This window comes from Anomaloglossus baeobatrachus, chromosome 3 (assembly GCF_048569485.1).
Source record: "Anomaloglossus baeobatrachus isolate aAnoBae1 chromosome 3, aAnoBae1.hap1, whole genome shotgun sequence".
NCBI classification, from domain to species: domain Eukaryota; kingdom Metazoa; phylum Chordata; class Amphibia; order Anura; family Aromobatidae; genus Anomaloglossus; species Anomaloglossus baeobatrachus.
The window spans coordinates 69472110-69490732 of NC_134355.1; the positions used below are offsets into that span (position 1 = coordinate 69472110).

Sequence of the window (18623 nt, forward strand, 5' to 3'; positions counted from 1 at the left end):
CACCTTAATGTTTTGGGTGCCCTTGTTCCTCGGCGGCTAGCCCTATTTGCCCCTGTCACAATCACATAACCTGAACCACCACCAAGTGCAATGTGCTGAAGTGATTACACAGTCATATGTCATAGATCATAATCCAAGGTTAGACCCTGATCACATGTAGAGTATATGAGTCCCCAATTGCACAGAATACTATCTGGCTATGACAGATGGGGGATACTACAGGTTGGGGTCCTAACCTATATAGATGATAGGCCTGAGAGTCCCAGTACTTATCTGCCAGGACTGATGTTGATCCCGACGCGTTTCCCCCCGATGTGTTGGGGTTCATCATGGGATGTATAAATTGCAGGATGTGTCTGATTGATAAGACCATCAATCTCATCATCCTCTCATTTGCCCTCCAAACAAGTGGATAAATCTGTAGTTCCGTGTGGGGTCCAGCTGATATCCCAGATCACCCTGCCACTTATAGGCTGTGTGATAGATCCTCCTCCCAAGGTAAACAATGTGCAATAAGGAGGTCCCGTCGTCAGTGAGTGCCTCAGTGCAAAAGTGACACGCTGCCACCGCAGGCACTCACTGCCGACGGGATCTCCTTATTTTTCAGACCCCACGATCTGAAAATGGCATGCATCATATAAAAAGTGCAAATTCACAGATTTATTCCAACTGTACTGTAATATAAATCAGATTTTTAGCAAATAATTGATCAATTCTTTGAGCCACCCCTGCCAACGTCACGGCAAATCTCAATAGGGGGGTCCTGCACTATATTCTGTATTTCATGTGCCATGCGGCCTCCTAGATAAAGTTAAAAGCAGAACCATAATGGAGCACACATACCTGTAACCTGTATATAATACCGCTTCTATGTTGCAAAAGAGGCAATTGTGGATAGAGGCCAGCCCAGGTCCCAGCATGTGGAGCAAGCTCTACACATACCAGGACTATATCAGAACTGACCCTCCCAGTGCCAGACCGCAACCATTGATAAAGGCGGACCAGATCCAAGTATGGTGCTTAATTAGCATTGCCTGTGGAAAGGGGTAAGGTAACTGAATGTGAACAGCTACCAACAGGAGGAATATATTGCAAACCAAGATCAGGCGTGCATAGCATGGTGGTGACCAGCCACCAGACATTTGTAGCATAACTACAACCAAACAGAGAGAGAGGGGAGCCAGCACGATCTGAAAAATGGCATGCATCATATAAAAAGTGCAAATTCACAGATTTATTCCAACTGTACTGTAATATACATGAGATTTTTAGCAAATAATTGATCAATTCTTTACCCCTGACAACGTCACGGCAAATCTCAATAGGGGAGTCCTACACTATAGTATGTATTTCATGTGCCATGCGGCCTCCTAGATAACGTTAAAAGCAGAACCATAATGGAACACACATACCTGTAACCTGTATATATAACCGCTTCTATGTTGCAAAAGAGGCAATTGTGAATAGAGGCCAGCCCAGGTTCCAGCATGTGGAGCAAGCTCTACACATACCAGGACTATTGAGATTTGCCGTGACGTTGGCAGGGGTGGCTCAAAGAATTGATCAATTATTTGGTAAAAATCTCGCACTTTTTATATGATGCATGCCAATTTCAGATCGTGCTGACTCCTATATATATATATATAATATGTTAGGACACCAACCCGACGTATTCCCCATCTATCATAGCCAGATAGTATTCTGTGCAATTGGGGACTCATATACTCTACATGGGATCAGGGTCTAACCTTGGATTATGATCTATGACATATGACTGTGTAATCACTTCAGCACATTGCACTTGGTGGTGGTTCAGGTTATGTGATAGTGACAGGGGCAAATAGGGCTAGCCGCCGAGGAACGGGGGCACCTAAAACATTAAGGTGAATCTAACCTCCGTTGTTAGGAAGGGATCAGCTTTAGGGAACATTAGGCCCTTTATCCTGAATATCGTGATATCTTATTCATCTATTTGACAGCGCCTAAATAGTTGCTGCGTGGAGCTGACAGAGAGCGGTCTGGTCTGTGACCACTCCTGTCAGCTTCATGTAGCAGAGCTGAGAGCGTCGTGGGACGTCGTGTGGCTTACGCTGAACCTGGATGGGTACTTGGGGGTTAATAAAGTGGTGAAAGAGGGTGGGGTTTTTTGTCTTTTATTCCAAATAAAGGATTTTTTTTTCGGGTGTATGTGTTTATTTTCTTTAACTTACAGGTTAATCATAGAAGGTATCTCAGGGAGACGCCTGCCATGATTAACCTAGGACTTAGTAGCAGCTATGGGCTGCTGCCATTAGCTCCTTACTACCTCGATTGCCACCGCACCAGAGCAATTCGGGATGAGCCAGGTAGAGTCCCGGGACTGTCGCATGTAATGGATGCGGCAATTCCGCGTGGCTGCTGGCTGATATTGTTAGGCTGGGGGGCTCCCCATAACATGGTGCTCCCCATCCTCAGAATACCAGCCTTCAGCCGTGTGGCTTTACCCTGGCTAATATCAAAATTGGGGGGGAACCGCACATCGTTTGTTTTTTTTAATTACTTATTTATTTTACTGCACAATATAGACCCGCCCACCGGCGGCTGTGATTGGTTGCAGTGAGACAGCTGTCACTCAGCGTGGGGGCGTGTCTGAATGCAACCAATCATAGGTGCTGGTGGACAGGAAAAAGCAGGGAGTACGAGATTGAATAATGAGCAGCCGGCATTTTCAAAAGAGGAGAAGCCGCCGGAGCTTTGTGACAGCCGTGCAGCGCTGCGCTGGTGATCGGGGATCGGTAAGTATGAGAGAAGGGGAGAGACCGACCGATGGAGAGAGAGAGGAACAGACAGAGAGAGAGACCGACGGACAGAGAGAGACAGACAGAGCGACTAACTGACAGAGAAAGAGACCGACCGACAGACAGAGGGAGATTGACCAACATCGACAGAGAGAGACTGAAAAGACCTGCGTTTTGCTTGTCAAAAAAGCATGCGGAACGCAACAAAAATGCAGTCCAAGTGCATTTTGGTTGCGTTTTGACCCACATCATTGATTTCAATGGGTGGAGAACGCAGCTACAACGCACAAGTGACATGCTGCTTTTTTTTCCGCAGCGATTTTTGGCATCCAAAACGCTGCTTTAAAAATGCAGTGTGCGCATTGAATTTTCGGACTTCTCTTAGACTTTGCTGGGGAAGCAGAACGCATGCAATTTGGCACTGAAACGCTGCAGTTCAAAACGCAGCGTTACCGTGGGAAAAAACGCAACGTGCGCACATAGCCTTATGGTTGGTAGGGGATCAAATACTTATTTCTCTCTGCAAAATGCAAATAAATTTAAATAAATGTATACAATGTGATTTTCTGGATTTTATTTTGGATATTCTCTCAATGTTAAAATTAACCCACCCTTAAAATTGTACAACAGACGAAGTGGAGGAAAGCTTGACACGCCCAATGGAATAGGTCACCACACATCCATGGAGTGCAACGATATGAAGTCCGCCAGGTGGACTATAAAGGGGGCTTTACACGCTACGATATCGTTAATGTTTGGTCACCGGGGTCAAGTTGTTAGTGACGCACATCCGGCGTCATTAACGATATCGTAGCATGTAATACTTACCAGCGACCTTAGGCGACCTCAAAAATGGTGAAAATCGTTCACCATGGAGAGGTCGTCCCAAAGTCAAAAATCGGTAAGGGTTGTTTAGCGTTGTGGTTCATCGCTCATGCGGCAGCACACATCGCTATGTGTGACACCGCAGGAGCGTCTCCTTACCTGCCACCGGCCCCAATGCAGAAGGAAGAGGTGGGCGGGATGTTACGTCCTGCTCATCTCCGCCCCTCTGCTTTGATTGGCCGGCCGCTTAGTGACGTTGCGGTGACGTCGCTGTGATGCCGAACGTCCCTCCCCCTTGAAGGAGGGATTGTTCGGCAGTCACAGCGACGCCGCCGACCAGGTAAGTATGTGTGACGCTGCGTAGCGATAATGTCCGCTACGGCAGCGATCACAAACAATCGCATGCGCGACGGTGGCTGGTACTTATACGGTCGCTATCGCTAGAAATTGCTAGCGATATCGCTACCGTGTAAAGCCCCCTTAACTTGAATAAGAGGAAAAAATATCGGCACATCCAACGTGAAATAATTTCTTTCTTTATTTTCACATAATATTAAAAAAGTCCATCCATATTCAGAAGACCCTGACGCGTTTCCAACGCAAAAGAGCGTCCTTAATCATAGACTGAGCCTAATATTTTTAATATTATGTGAAAATAAAGAAAGAAATTATTTTACGTTGGATGTGCCGATATTTTTTCCTCTTATTCACCCTTAAAATTATAGACTGTTCATGTCTTTGTTATTGGGCAAACTTACAAAATCAGCAAGGGATCAAATTATTTTCCCCACTGCTACTTCCAATAGGTGGCGCTAGAGTTTGTCTCCTTCCTCACTAGAGGGACAATTTGAATATTTTCCCCACTGTAATATATTAATAGATTAATTCTAAATATATAATAGATTAATCCTACTAATGCACTATACATTAACCCACACGGTCCCACGTTTCTTTGCGTCTGGCCCACTGACGATCAATTTCCCATTAAGCAGTACTTTGCTCCCATAAAATCCTGCACATTTACATTGCCAGCCTTCAGCGTTCAATCTATTTCTCCTTAACCAAATGCAAACAAACTTATTAGGAAACACAAAGATTCCCATTACCGGGGCTCCGTTTTATTTACATTAATTTCCATTACATTTCCATTGATTTTATATTTCATCCTTCTTATGAGGCTTATCGTGCCCACACCGCAGTCATGTCCACCGCCATCACTCACTTGTACAGAGAAGCTCTGTAATTAGCCTGCAGATAAGAAGCGTCCCCCTGTAGTACATGCCTCTAAGTACGTTGTAAACCTGTAACGCTTGTAAAATAAATAGACTGATAGAAGTAAGCGGAGCATTCATGGCTTCTAAACAAATGCAATGTATTTATTAATAAACATCCATCAAGAAACCCAAGACACTGTAAAGAGGTATGAAGGGAACGTAAAAAAACTCATTTAAAAAGAGAGGTAAACACAGAAAATAATTACATTTATATTCTGTCTGCGAGGTCTCGTAATGGCTTCAGAAATGTAGAAATTTATTGGAACTGTGCTTGACGAGATTTGTCGTGGGAAGCAGCTGGAACACCGGATCAAAGGCTCAATGAAATATACACTTCCTATAAAAACGAAGACTAATAGTCAGTGATGATGATGAGCGTCATCAGGTCTTTTATCTCCTGGTAACCATATGAACAGAGTTTCTCCAGAACTCTCTGACATATCTTGCTTTCCAGAGTCATCAGATCTTCCTTCAAGCAGCTTTTTCTCATGTCGAATTCCCCCATACACAATAGGTAGTGGTGGGCCAGAAGTGTGGCTCAGCTGACAGCTATCTTCCCCCATAGACAGGAACACTCGTCAGAACGCTCCTTTGTTCTCTTTGAGGAATCTTCTACCTGACTCTTCTGGTTGAGGTTGATCTACCAAAAATCAAAAAGATGGGACGCTGCAAATCCAACAGGCAGGATATATTTTTCTCTCTCAATATCATGTTGGTGTAGAGTCAGGAAGCCCCCATAGACCATAAACTGCCAGCTGATCCAACCAATATCGCGAGTTTGGATGACTTCAATCTAATGTGTCCATACATATTAGATTGAGGTCATCCAAACTCATGATATTGGTGGGATCAGCTGGCAGTTTCTTGTCTATGGGGGCTTCCTTACTCTACACCAACATGATGTTGAGGGAGAGAAGTATCCGGCCTGTTGGATTTGCAGCGTCCCATCCTCTTGTCCCATCCCATCCCCTAACTGTGTGGGTTTGGGAGCTTGGCTCCAAAGCCCAATACCTTCCAACCATAAAACATTTTGGGGAAACTATGTTATATCACATCATGCATTTTAGAAGAGTTTTCAGATCAGCAAATATTTGCCACAGTTCAAGTATTTTGTGGTTTACAGAATCAGTAAATGATGTGATGATTAGAGTTGAGCGAACCCGAGGTTCGGTGTTCGTACCATACACAAACTTTCCAAATAAAACAGTGTGGGTTCGGAGATTGGATGCTTTATGTACGAACAGCACTCGTATGAGGATCGTCGTTCTTAGGTAAGCTCAGTGCTCAGCCCAGTGCGAGCCACTTGCAGTGTTTGAACGGCTCATACTGGAGGTAATAACTGCATGATCGAATGTAGTGGGTAGCAAAAAATAAATTGGAAAAACCCTGCCTGTCTCCTGGAAATAATCTGTTTATGGCTGGCGGCATGTAGGTAGAGACCCAAACTGCCCAATTAGTGACTTCCTTGGGGTTCAGGTCAAGTCCGGGTCCTAAATCGAACTTTCTCTAAAGTCCGGATGAAACCGCAAAACTGAACTTAAACAGGTCCGGTCATCTCTAGTGATGATGAAAACTATTGTCTAATGTTCCATTTCGACTTGCAGATGCATTCAGTTAAATGACCAACAATGGGCGATATACAAGTCAAGTAGGGGCCTGTTTACACAGCCAGACTAAACAGTGGCGGGGACAGAATGATCAATAACATTGTTCTGTCCACACCAAACATTTTATTGGCAGCACATCTTCAGGTTACAAGGAGCGAAGTGATGATTTTATGCATGCTTAAAATTCATCTCATCGAATGAACAAGTTTTGATTGATTGTCAGCTTGTTTAAAAGGGATAATAAATTGAAATCAAAATAGCCTATGAATGCTCGTTTACCAATTATTGGCTTGTCTACACAGGCTAAAAAGCTTTCAACTTTATAATGAGAGTTACTCTTATGTATGTGCCACAATAAGTCCAAAGTATATTAATGCTTTGGACAAGTCGTTTGCACGATAAATGGGAAAAGAGGGTTTTTACTGGTAATTGTTAATTTGTTTTGTTTTTTTCGCCATTTAATGTTTACACAAAACCCTGTCCGAAGCGTCTCCCAGGTGGGAGGTAATGAGGTGATTAGGAGCGTCTAAGTGTCTGTAGGAGCCAGAACTCTTAATGGTTGGTAGGGGATCAAATACTTATTTCTCTCTGCAAAGGGCAATTTATATAATTTATACAATGTCATAATCCGGTGTTGTCTTACCGGAGGAGGGTAGCAGTGGTGGTGAAGCGGGGTCACAGGAGGCAGAGGTTGTGCTGGCAGCCGCGGCGGATCCGTGGTGGCAGCGGCGGGTCAGTGGCGTCAGCCATGGTCAGTGGCGGCAGGCGCGGCGGCAGGCGCAGCAGGTCCGTGGCGGCAGCAACGGCAGCGGGTGAGTGGTGGAGCAGGCCGGTGCAGTGAGGGTCCAAGTGTGTCCGCTGTCCCGGTTCAAATGATGGCGCCTGGAGCGGCGCATGCATAGATGGAGCTCTCATCCAAGGGCTCCATCTGCGCACGTGCTAACTCCCGCGCCATAATTTGAAACTGGGACCTCGGACACAATGGGACACCTGCCGCATAGCCATCCGCCCGAAGCACGCACACATTGACTGGCAGCCAGCAGGCCACCCACCTGCATGCATGCACAAAGAGGCAGCTGCCACCGACAGGCACCCGGTTGCCCGCACGCAGCCACAGGCACCTGGCCACCTGAACGCACCCGGTCGCCGCACAGACAGCCCCCCGGTAAGCTATATTTGGATTTTAAGACGCACCCCTCATTTTCCTCCCAAATTTTTGGGAGGAAAAGTGTGTCCTATAATCCGAAAAATACAGTAAATAAAAATGTCAGAATTACGATTTTTACGGTTGCCACAATATTGCAACAACAGGCAATCAAAACATTATATCTACACCAAAATAGGATAATTAAAAGAGTTAGATGAGGGCACAAAAATTAAGCCATCAATGAGCCACAGGTCCCGAAAAATTAGAATGCTAATGGTCTCGAAAAATGGCTACAAAAGCGCAATTCTTTGTTTTTGACAAATTTCTGAATTGTTTTTTACCACTTAATAATAAAAATAAAAAGTATGTAAGTTTTGTATCTACAAACCTGTACTCACCTGGGGAATCATACTGCCAGGCCAGTTTTACTGTATAGTGAACACAGTAAATAAAAAAAAAAACTATTGTGGATTTGCACATTTTTTAAAAAAAAAAAAAAAGATCTGAGAGTCCTCAGTGGTCGATACCTTTTAATGGGTAACTGAAAAGATGGTAATAATAGCAGCTTTCCAGACTGCTCAGGTCTCTTCATCAGGCTCAGTATAACACTAAATCTAAAGAGTCACACATTTATACACAACAGGACATAGAATGGATGGAGCAGTAAATAAGACAAGTTATCTGAAGCAGAACTATCAGAATGGCAAGAGGACAAACTGTTGTGGCAGTAAATATTGGAGCAGTTCATAGATAAGCAGTGTGAAAGTTTTATTGACCTCTGAGATCTGGTCCTGAGTTGTGATGCTCCGAGTAGCACATTTCCTAATTGATGTAAAAAGACATAAATCTATGTGACACATTCCTGCTCTGAATGTGTCAAAGGTCATAATAAGTTTGTATTCTCAAAGACTCTATGAACTGCTGCAATATTTACTGCTACAACTGATTGTCCCCTTGCCATGCTGATAGTTCTGCTTCACATAACTTGTCTTATTTACTGCTCCATTCAACTACTCCTGTTGTGTATAAATATGTGACTCTTCAGATTTTGTGTTATACTGAGCCTGATGAAGAGACCTGAGTAGTCTCAAAAGCTTACTATTATTACCATTTATCAGTTAGCCATTAAAAGGTATCAACCACTAAGGACTCAGTTCTTTTAAACATTTTTTTTTTTTATCTCTACTGGCTAAGGCGCCCTTTACACGCACGTGCCTCCGGTACGTGCTAGGTCTGTTCCCGCATGTACCGGAGACACAGGCACACGTATACCCATTAAAATCAATGGGTTTATGTGTAAGCACTTATGCAGCCATTGGCGCATGCCTCCGTGTGGAGCAGACGTGAGCCCGAGTGCTCCATACGGCGGCATGTCAGTTTTTCTCCGGCAGCACGGGTGTCACGCGGCCCGCACCACACGGATGTAGTGTGGATGTGGTCCCAATTGACACGCGCTGGAGAAACACACGTGTCATTGTAAAAATAAAAAAAACACATACTCACCTCCACCAGCCTTGCAGTCTCTGCTGCGGCTGTCACCTGCATCCGACCCCCAGTGAATTTGAACAACGCATCTTCTTCACTAAGGGACAGAAGTAGCGTCAGCGGGGTGTGGCCTGTGCCGGACACTGTCATTCAGCACCAGACAGCTCCGGAGGAATCAGGTGAGGCGGGACTTTCCGTTCTCCATGTGTTATTACCAAGGCTGTGGAGTCGGTAAGCCAAACCTTCGACTCCGACTCCTCAATTTCTCTTGCACTGACTCCGACTCCTACATATATTGCTTATAGTTAGGTGAAAAATTTATTGTAATACATGAACATGTGTATATGAACATCAGACATTTAATAATTTTATGATACAATAATCAAGATATTTGGATAGAACATAAAATATATTTATTGGAATACAACTTTAGAACACAAAAAACTGTAATAAATTGTAAATATGTAATACACTATGTAATATACAGTAGATTACATATATATCTTGTGTATATATATATATATATATATATATATATATATATATTACATATTGTATTACCTATTTACAATTTATTAGTTTTTTGTGTTTTAAAGTTGTATTCCAATAAATATATTTTATGTTCTATCAAAATATCTTGATTATTGTATCATAAAAATTATTAAATGTCTGATGTTCACATTGTACTACAATACATTTTTCACTTAAATATAAGCATTATACTAAATGTTATTATTTAGTAAAATATTCAGCACATTCTGCATTGCACTACTGTCCCCAATTTATTATATATTTTAGGAGTCGGAGTCGGTGCATTTTATACCGACTCCGACTCCACCAAAATGAGCTCCGACTCAGACTCCACAGCCCTGCGTAGAACACACATGTGCCACAAACACGGCACACGGGAAGCAAATCATCCCTTTAATACGACCGTGAAAAAAGGGATAGTTTCTTTCACGTGCGTGTGAAGGGGGCCTAACACAGTACAAAGATATATTTTCACTTTTTTTTCCTTTTGCAATTTCATCACACATGGAATTTTTTTTCTCATTTTTTAGTACAATATGTGGGAGAATGAATGGTGTCAAACAAAAACAACAAACCAGAAAATCACCGGGTTGTGAGAGCTTAAAATCATTGTTTGATGACAGCACATTGTCCTGTCTAAGCAGAGATGTGCTGCAAACAATACTTAAAATAAAAATTGTACATGAACAATAAAAACAGGAAAGAAACCAACATTCTCCCCCACACCCGCTCCTATAAGCCATGATAGCAGTGATCTTAGGCTGCTTTCACACATCCGGTTTTTGCAGTGCGGCTCAATCCGGCTCAAAAACCTATGCTACGGATGCGGCGGAAACACTGGATCCGTTGCATAAGTTTTTTCCATGCGGACCGTCCGTTTTTTGACGGATGCGGCTTGATACTGAGCATGCGCAGTGCAAAAAAACGCATCCGGCGGCTGGATGCGGTTTTTGCCGCAGGACGCCGCATCCGGCGTCCATAGGCTTGCATTGCAAATCGCGGCGCATCGTGCCGGATCCGGCGCGATGCGTTTTTTTCGCCGCACAAAAAAAATGTGCCAGGCAACGTTCCATCTAGCCGCCGCATGGGCTAAATATGCCGCATCCGGCAAAAATCGGACACAACGCAAGGCCATGCGGCACAATATGGCGCAAATGCAAGTCTATGCGGGGAAAAACGCAACCGGCGGAAAAAAAAACGGTTGCGTTTTTTCTACAAAGCACCGTATTGTGCCGTTCAGCAAAAAACGTATGTGTGAAAGCAGCCTTAGTGGCACGAAAAAAAAACAAAACAGAAAAAAACACTAGTGTGTTAAGACACCGCCCCCACAATTGCTTCTTGGTAACTTTATGTAAAAGTGGTGGAATTATTACGCCCTAGTTTATTATAACACATCTAAACAATGCAAAGAAATTAAGACATGACCACTTTTAGGAACATTATTAGCCATTTTTGCTGGAAGAGAAACAACGTATTAAGCTTTCGGGAATAGTTCTGAAAGTTGATGAACTGATAGAGGAGGCCGCTGTGAAGATTACTGGGGACTTAGGCTGATGAACAATAACATTTATTTATATGGTGATAAACACAATGCCTTTAATTTAAAATTCTATAAAACACATTACGTTTCGGGACTCATTGCCATTTCAGCAGATAATCAAAATTCATGGCTTTAAAAAGATTGTATAATCCCGAATTCATCCGTCTAATAGCTATAAGCGCTGCATTCACATAATGAACAATAGCAGAAATAAGGTCTGTGCTGCATGGCTAAAATTACTGTCATGACCAGGTATGGCCAAAGTGCTGCCCCCCGGGTGCATTGCAGGGATTCCCCAATACTTAGGGGTACTTTGCACACTACGACATCGCAGGTGCGAGGTCGGTGGGGTCAAATCGAAAGTGATGCACATCCGGCGTCGCTGTCGACATCGGAGTGTGTGAATCGTTTTTACTACGATTATCGAGCACAAAAGCATCGAAATCATATGATCGGTGTAGGGTCGGTCATTTCCATAATTTCGGAAAGACCGATGTTATGATGTTGTTCCTCGTTCCCCTGCGGCAGCACACATCGCTGTGTGTGAAGCCGCAGGAGCGAGGAACATCTCCTTACCTGCCTCTACCGGCTATGCGGAAGGAAGTAGGTGGGCGGGATGTTTACGTCCCGCTCATCTCCGCCCCTCTGCTTCTATTGGCCGCCTGCCGTGTGACGTCCCTGTGACGTCACAAGACCCGCCCCCTTAGGAAGGAGGCGTGTCGCCGGCCAGAGCGATGTCGCAGAGCAGGTAAGTGCATGTGAAGCTGCCGTAACGGTAATGTTCGCTACGGCAGCTATCACAAGATATCACAGCTGCGACGGGGGCGGGGACTATCGCGCTCGGCATCGCTACCATCGGCTTGCGATGTAATGTGCAAAGTGCCCATTACGTCTGTGGCATACCAATACCGTGTGCTTATATTCTTTTCTGCTTTGAAAAATGCACCAGGGCTTATTTTCAGGTGGGGTCTTATATTTGAGCCCATGATGCCTGCTGTATTAGTGTCGGAGGATTGACACACAATGCACAGTATCTCTTCTAAGCGGACAGTGACAGCTGCATAGAAATACACGTGGTCACTCTCAGATCAAGAGTGCCACTGAGGATTGCATTGAGAACGTGCCGGTTAATTAAGTAAATGAATATTCACTCTCTTCTGCACCCAGATTCCTGCCCATCACTTTGAACCCTGCACCCACTCTCTGCCTGCTGCACCGTATCACTACCTGAAGATCACACCAACATCCTCAGTATATCTCCTGAGCCCATAGTGATAGTTGCATAGAAATACACGCTGTCACTTTCAGATCTGGAGTGCAGCAGAGGATTTTAGTGAGAATTCGCCGGCTAATTAAGTAAATGAATATTCACCTTCTTCCCCACCCAGAATCCTGCCCACCGCTCTTAACCTGCACCCACACTCTACGCCTGCAGTACTGTATCATTGCCAAGGATAGCACTATACTCTTCGGTATCTCTCTTGAGCCGATAGTGACAGCTGCATAGTAATACATGCTGTCAATCTCAAATCAGCAGCGCCGGTCTCAATTGCATCGAGACCGCACCGGCTAATTAAGTGACTAACTATTCAGACTCATCCACCCGTAATTCGGCCCACCGCTCTGAGTCCTGCACGGGCACCCGCACTATTTGCCTGCTGTTTTACCGGTACTGCCAGCCCGAGAATCACATTGCAATCCTTGGCAACGCTGCTTGACATAAAGGAGGGGGTTGGACCACTGGGGCTCCACAAATCGATAAAACATGGCCGTACGTCATCAGTGGTTAGACTACTAATATCTTCTTGGCAGGGTTGAGCATACCCAATGGGGATTGGATGACTCAGATGTATACAGTACAGACCAAAAGTTTGGACAAACCTTCTCATTCAAAGAGTTTTCTTTATATTCATGACTCTGAAAATTGTAGATTCACATTGAAGGCATCAAAACTATGAATTAAAACATGTGGAATGAAATACTTAAAAAAGTGTGAAACAACTGAAAACAGGTCTTATATTCTAGGTTCTTCAAAGTAACCACCTTTTGCTTTGATTACTGCTCTGCACACTCTTGGCATTCTCTTCATGAGATTCTAGAGGTAGTCACCGGAAATGGTTTTCCAACAGTCTTGAAGGAGTTCCCAGAGATGCTTAGCACTTGTTGGCCCTTTTGTCTTCACTGTGCGGTCCAACTCACCCCAAACCATCTCGATTGGGTTCAGGTCTGGCGACTGTGGAGACCAGGACATCTGGCGTAGCACCCCATCACTCTCCTTCTTAGTCAAATAGCCCTTACACAGCCTGGAGGTCTGTTTGGGGTCATTGTCCTGTTGAAAAATAAAATTATGGTCCAACTAAACGCAAACCGGATGGAATAGCATGCCGCTACAAGATGCTGTGGTAGGCATGCTGGTTCTGTATGCCTTCAATTTTGAATAAATCCCCAACAGTGTCACCGGCAAAGCACCCCCACACCATCACACCTCCTCCTCCATGCTTTACGCTGGGAACCAGGCATGTAGAGTCTATCCGTTCACCTTTTCTGCGTCGCACAAAGACACGCGGTGGTTGGATCCAAATATCTCAAATTTGGACTCATCAGACCAAAGCACAGATTTCCACTGGTCTAATGTCCATTCCTTGTGTTCTTTAGCCCAAACAAGTCTCTTCTGCTTGTTGTCTGTCCTTAGCAGTGGTTTCCTAGCAGCTATTTTACCATGAAGGCCTGCTGCACAAAGTCTCCTCTTAATAGTTGTTCTAGAGAAGAGAAGGTGTGTCCAAACTTTTGGTCTGTACTGTACATTCAAACCTTTCATTTTAATGATTTATGTGGACTTAAGTGATTTTATCAGAATTTTGGATTATCCTTAATAAGACGATAGTCTTATTCCAAAGAACTGCACTACCTAGAATCAGGCCACATCAAAAGGGACATTTACACTGCACAATTATTGTAAATGAGCATTCTTAGAGAATTGTGAGGACAGGCTGCTGATCACCTGACAAATGAGCAAAACTCGTTTGCAAGGTGAAATGATCTTTTGGCTTGTAGTAAATATCATTATTTGTGGCAGCCTAACATCATATGTAAATAGGACTTGTGCTTAAGGCCCCGTCACACTAAGCAACATCGCTGCTAACGAACAACTTTTGTGACGTAACAGCGATGTTGCTAGCGATGTTGCTAGCGATGTTGTTGTGTGTTACATCCAGCAACAACCTGGCCCCTGCTGTGAGGTCGCTGGTTGTTGCTGAATGTCCTGGACCATTTTTTAGTTGTTGCTCTCCCGCTGTGAAGCACACATCGCTGTGACAGCGACAGAGCAACAACTGAATATGCAGGAAGCAGGAGCCGGCTTCTGCGGACGCTGGTAACCAATGTAAATATCAGGTAACCAAGAAGCCCTTTCCTTGGTTACCCGATATTTACCTTCGTTACCAGCGTCCGCCGCTCTCACGCGGCGAGTGCCGGCTCCCTGCTCCCTGCACACATAGCCAGACTACACATCGGGTAATTAACCCGATGTGTACTCTGGCTAGGAGTGCAGGGAGCCAGCTTCTGCGGATGCTGGTAACCAATGTAAATATCGGGTTACCCGATATTTACCTTCATTACCAGCATCCGCCGCTCTCAGGCTGTCTGTCAGTGCCGGCTCCCTGCACACATAGCCAGAGTACACATCGGGTAATTAACCCGATGTGTACTCTGGCTAGGAGTGCAAGGAGCCAGCGCTAAGTGGTGTGCGCTGGTAACCAAGGTAAATATCGGGTTGGTTACCCGATATTTACCGTAGTTACCAAGCGCAGCATCGTTTCCACGCGTCGCTGCTGGCTGGGGGCTGGTTACTGGTTGCTGTTGAGATCTGCCTGTGTGACAGCTCACCAGCAACCCGTGTAGCGACGCTCCAGCGATCCCTGCCAGGTCAGGTTGCTGGTGGGATCGCTGGAGCGTCACTTAGTGTGACGATACCTTTAGTTCCTGCTCTCATTCCACTCTTTTAGCAGATCAGCACACCCACAGTGGAGTGCTAACATGCTATTCAATGCCCACTGCCATCATTGGCAGTGACGCACGTACCTGTGTCCGTTGCACTGCCTCAGGCACTGGGCATAGGGTCAGTGAGCATGATCAGAACGGAAAAAATTCCGGCACCAGGCTTTTCTTCATTAAAATCTTCAATATTCCTATGATTAGGAACTTTGCTTGAAACGCGTCAAGCGTTTATGGGCTGCATCAGCACATACATTTTTTTATTCTTGACATGCAAATAAAATATTGAAGATTTTAATGAAGAGACGCCTGGTGCCGGAATTTTCTCCTTTTTTTTTTTTTTTATTGCTGCTTATGAGTGGTATCCAGCCACTTATACCAGGCACCGGTGTTCTGTTGGATTCTGGTGAAGCACCACTTATCCCCTTCCTTGCTCCTGGTTAGTTATGCATGATCAGAACGCAGAACGTCCCTGGAACGTTTGCTCATGCGCACTACACCAGTTTGAAGCTGGGACGCGTACACCCGGCCTGATAGTGCACATGACCGTAAGTCCAGGAATCATGTGCACTGAGCCGAGATCCAGCAGATCGGGAGCGGTGGCAGCAGAAGTGAGAGCAACCATGCCTCTGACGCTGCGCATTCATTAGCATGTTAGCACACCCACAGGGGCATGCTTACATGCTAAGGGGGCCGACTAGCCAAGGGAACTAATGCCCTTGCGACAAGTTGCTGGCCTTATTAGCATATAGTAAAGGATCTTAACAAATCCTTTTTCTAAAGATCTCTCTATCTATGCTAGTGTATACAGGGACAGTTAGACAGGGATTAGCAATATGCACCCAGAACTGCTCGTGGTTCTGGGTGCATAATCGACCTGACAGGTTCCCTTTAAAGGGAACCTGTCACCACTTTTTCGGCCTATAAGCTGCGGCCACCACCAGTGGGCTCTTATATATACTTATATATACAGCATACTAACATGCTGTATGTAAGAGCCCGGTGGTGGTGGCCGCAGCTTATAGTCCGAAAAAGTGGTGACAAGTTGCCTTTAAGTATAGTATGTCTCCTGCAGCAGAGACCCATTTACCCGGCTATGTCTCTTGCTTTCTGCTCTCTCAGCTCTCCATTATGTCTATACAGAATCTTAGGGGTACTTTGCACGTTGCGACACCGCTACTGCGATATCGTCGGGGTCAAGTCGAAAGTGACGCACATCCGGCGCCGGTAATGAAGTCGCAACGTGTAAAGCCTAGGAGAGAAGATGAACGAGTATGAAACAGTCGAAAATCAATGATCTGTGTCACATCGTTCATTTTCATAATGTCGGTGCGTCCGTAGGCACGATGTTGTTTGTCGTTCCTGCAGCTCCACACATCGCTGTGTGTGAAGCCGCAGGAGCAACAAACATCTCCTTACCTGCACCCGCTGTCCACCGGCAATGCGGAAGGGAGAAGGTGGACGGGATGTTTACATCCCGCTCATCTCCACCCCTCCGCTTCTATTGGCCGCAAGGTGCGTTTTTTGATGCCGAAAAATTTCTGCACCTAATCTGCAGCGTGCGCACATAGCCTTAAGGGGGCTTTACACGATAGCGATATCGTTACCGATATCGCTAGCGTGCATACCCGCCCCCATCGTTTGTGCGACACGGGCATATCGCTGCCCGTCGCGCACAAAATCGCGCACCCCCGTCACACGGCTTACCTGCCCTGCGACGTCGCTCTGGCCGGCGATCCGCCTCCTTTCTAAGGGGGCGGGTCGTGCGGCGTCACAGCGACATCACACAGCAGCCGTCCAATAGAAGCGGAGGGACGGAGATGAGCGGGACATAACATCCCGCCCACCTCCTTCCTTCCGCATAGCCGGTGGAGGCAGGTAAGGAGATGTTTCTTGCTCCTGCGGTGTCACACATAGCGATGTGTGCTGCCGCAGGAACGAGGAACAACATCACTAATGAGAGGTAAACGATTTTTTGTTTTAGGACGACCTCTCCGCGGCAAACAATTTAGGCTACTTTTGCAATCATTTTAGATCGCACATAAGTGTCACACGCTGCGATATCGTTAATGGCGCCGGATGTGCGTCACTAACGACGTGACCCCGACGATAAAACATTAACGATATCGTAGCGTGTAAAGCCCGCTTTAGGCTACGTGTGAACATGGTGGTAGATAATATGATGTATGCTACAAAAATAGCTTATTTCCCATTATCTTAGCATGACCAGATTAGGGCTCATACAGCGCTGTCATCTCACGGTCATAGATGGAGAGCGCTGCTCTGGAGTTTTTGTATGCCACTGACAAACTGCAGGTGGGGAGAGCTCTGCGGGGCGAGTGGTTGACTGCAAAGTCAAAGCTTTGTCTATGAGAGCATAACGCCGCCTGCCTGTATATAAACCCCTGTCTCGTGCTCGATTCATTAGACTCATTAGATCAGCAGCTCCTATTACTGCAGAACAGCTCGTCTGTGGGAGAACCTTTAGAATCAAGACAGGAGCCGCTAAATGTCATTCCAAGCTTCACCCTAAGGACAACTCGTTTCAGCTCCTTAATTAACAAATTATATATATATATATATATATCCTTTCATTCTGGAAACTGCATGAAGGGAACACAATAACGTAACATCACTAAATGAAGCATGTCTGTGTCCTGCATATATATGAATGCATGAAATCTATAGGTTGGGCGCTGTGCATTTCATCATGTATAGATTTCACCATGGGGGGATGTACGCGGCTGTATACGGGATCAGTGCTTTTCATATATTGATTTCATCCGATATGAGCGCGGATGAGTTTATTCATTACGAGGCTGAACACAAAGAAGGCATTGTTGCGCTGTATCTCCAACTCCCCGCATCGTGTGTCTTGACTGGTGATTGAACATATTTTTAAAAGGATGCGCCTGACGCTAAAGTTACAGTGCCCCCTGGTGGCGCCGAGACAAAAGTGCAACCTATCAGAAACTGGTAATGATAGCTGCAATAACATAATTGATATAAACAGTTTTGCCAGTCTATAGCGATTAGATGAAAAACCAGAAGGGGGGGGGGAGGGGAGGGTGAAGAAGACTGTGGACGGCGTTAATCTATTCATACGGGGCTGCTGCTTTGGTATGCACAACAAGAAATAAGAATTCGAAGGCGGAAAGAAATGTCAAAATGCAGAAATCCATTAGCAAATGTGAACATGGCGAGCACAAAAATGAAATGAAATTAGGCTCTATTTACATTTCCCCACCAATTCATTTATTATTCTCCCCTTTGAAGCGCTCGGTTTTGGATCATTTGATTATAAAATGGTGTTAGGCTTTCTCTCTCTCTCTCGCTCCCAGATTCAGGCTCATGGTTACAGTGACACCCAGTGGCCGATCTGCCTTACTGCAATGTCTGGACGCCGGTAAAGAGCGGCACAAGTGGCCACTTTCCTCTAGCAAT

The 18623-nt window shown here is 45.2% G+C and overlaps 1 protein-coding gene across 3 annotated transcripts in view; it reads right to left on the reverse strand.

Moving 5' to 3' along the window:
• Window positions 1-18623, reverse strand: part of ASB3 (ankyrin repeat and SOCS box containing 3) — a 345127-nt gene that overhangs the window by 287726 nt on the left and 38778 nt on the right. The window lies entirely within an intron of this gene.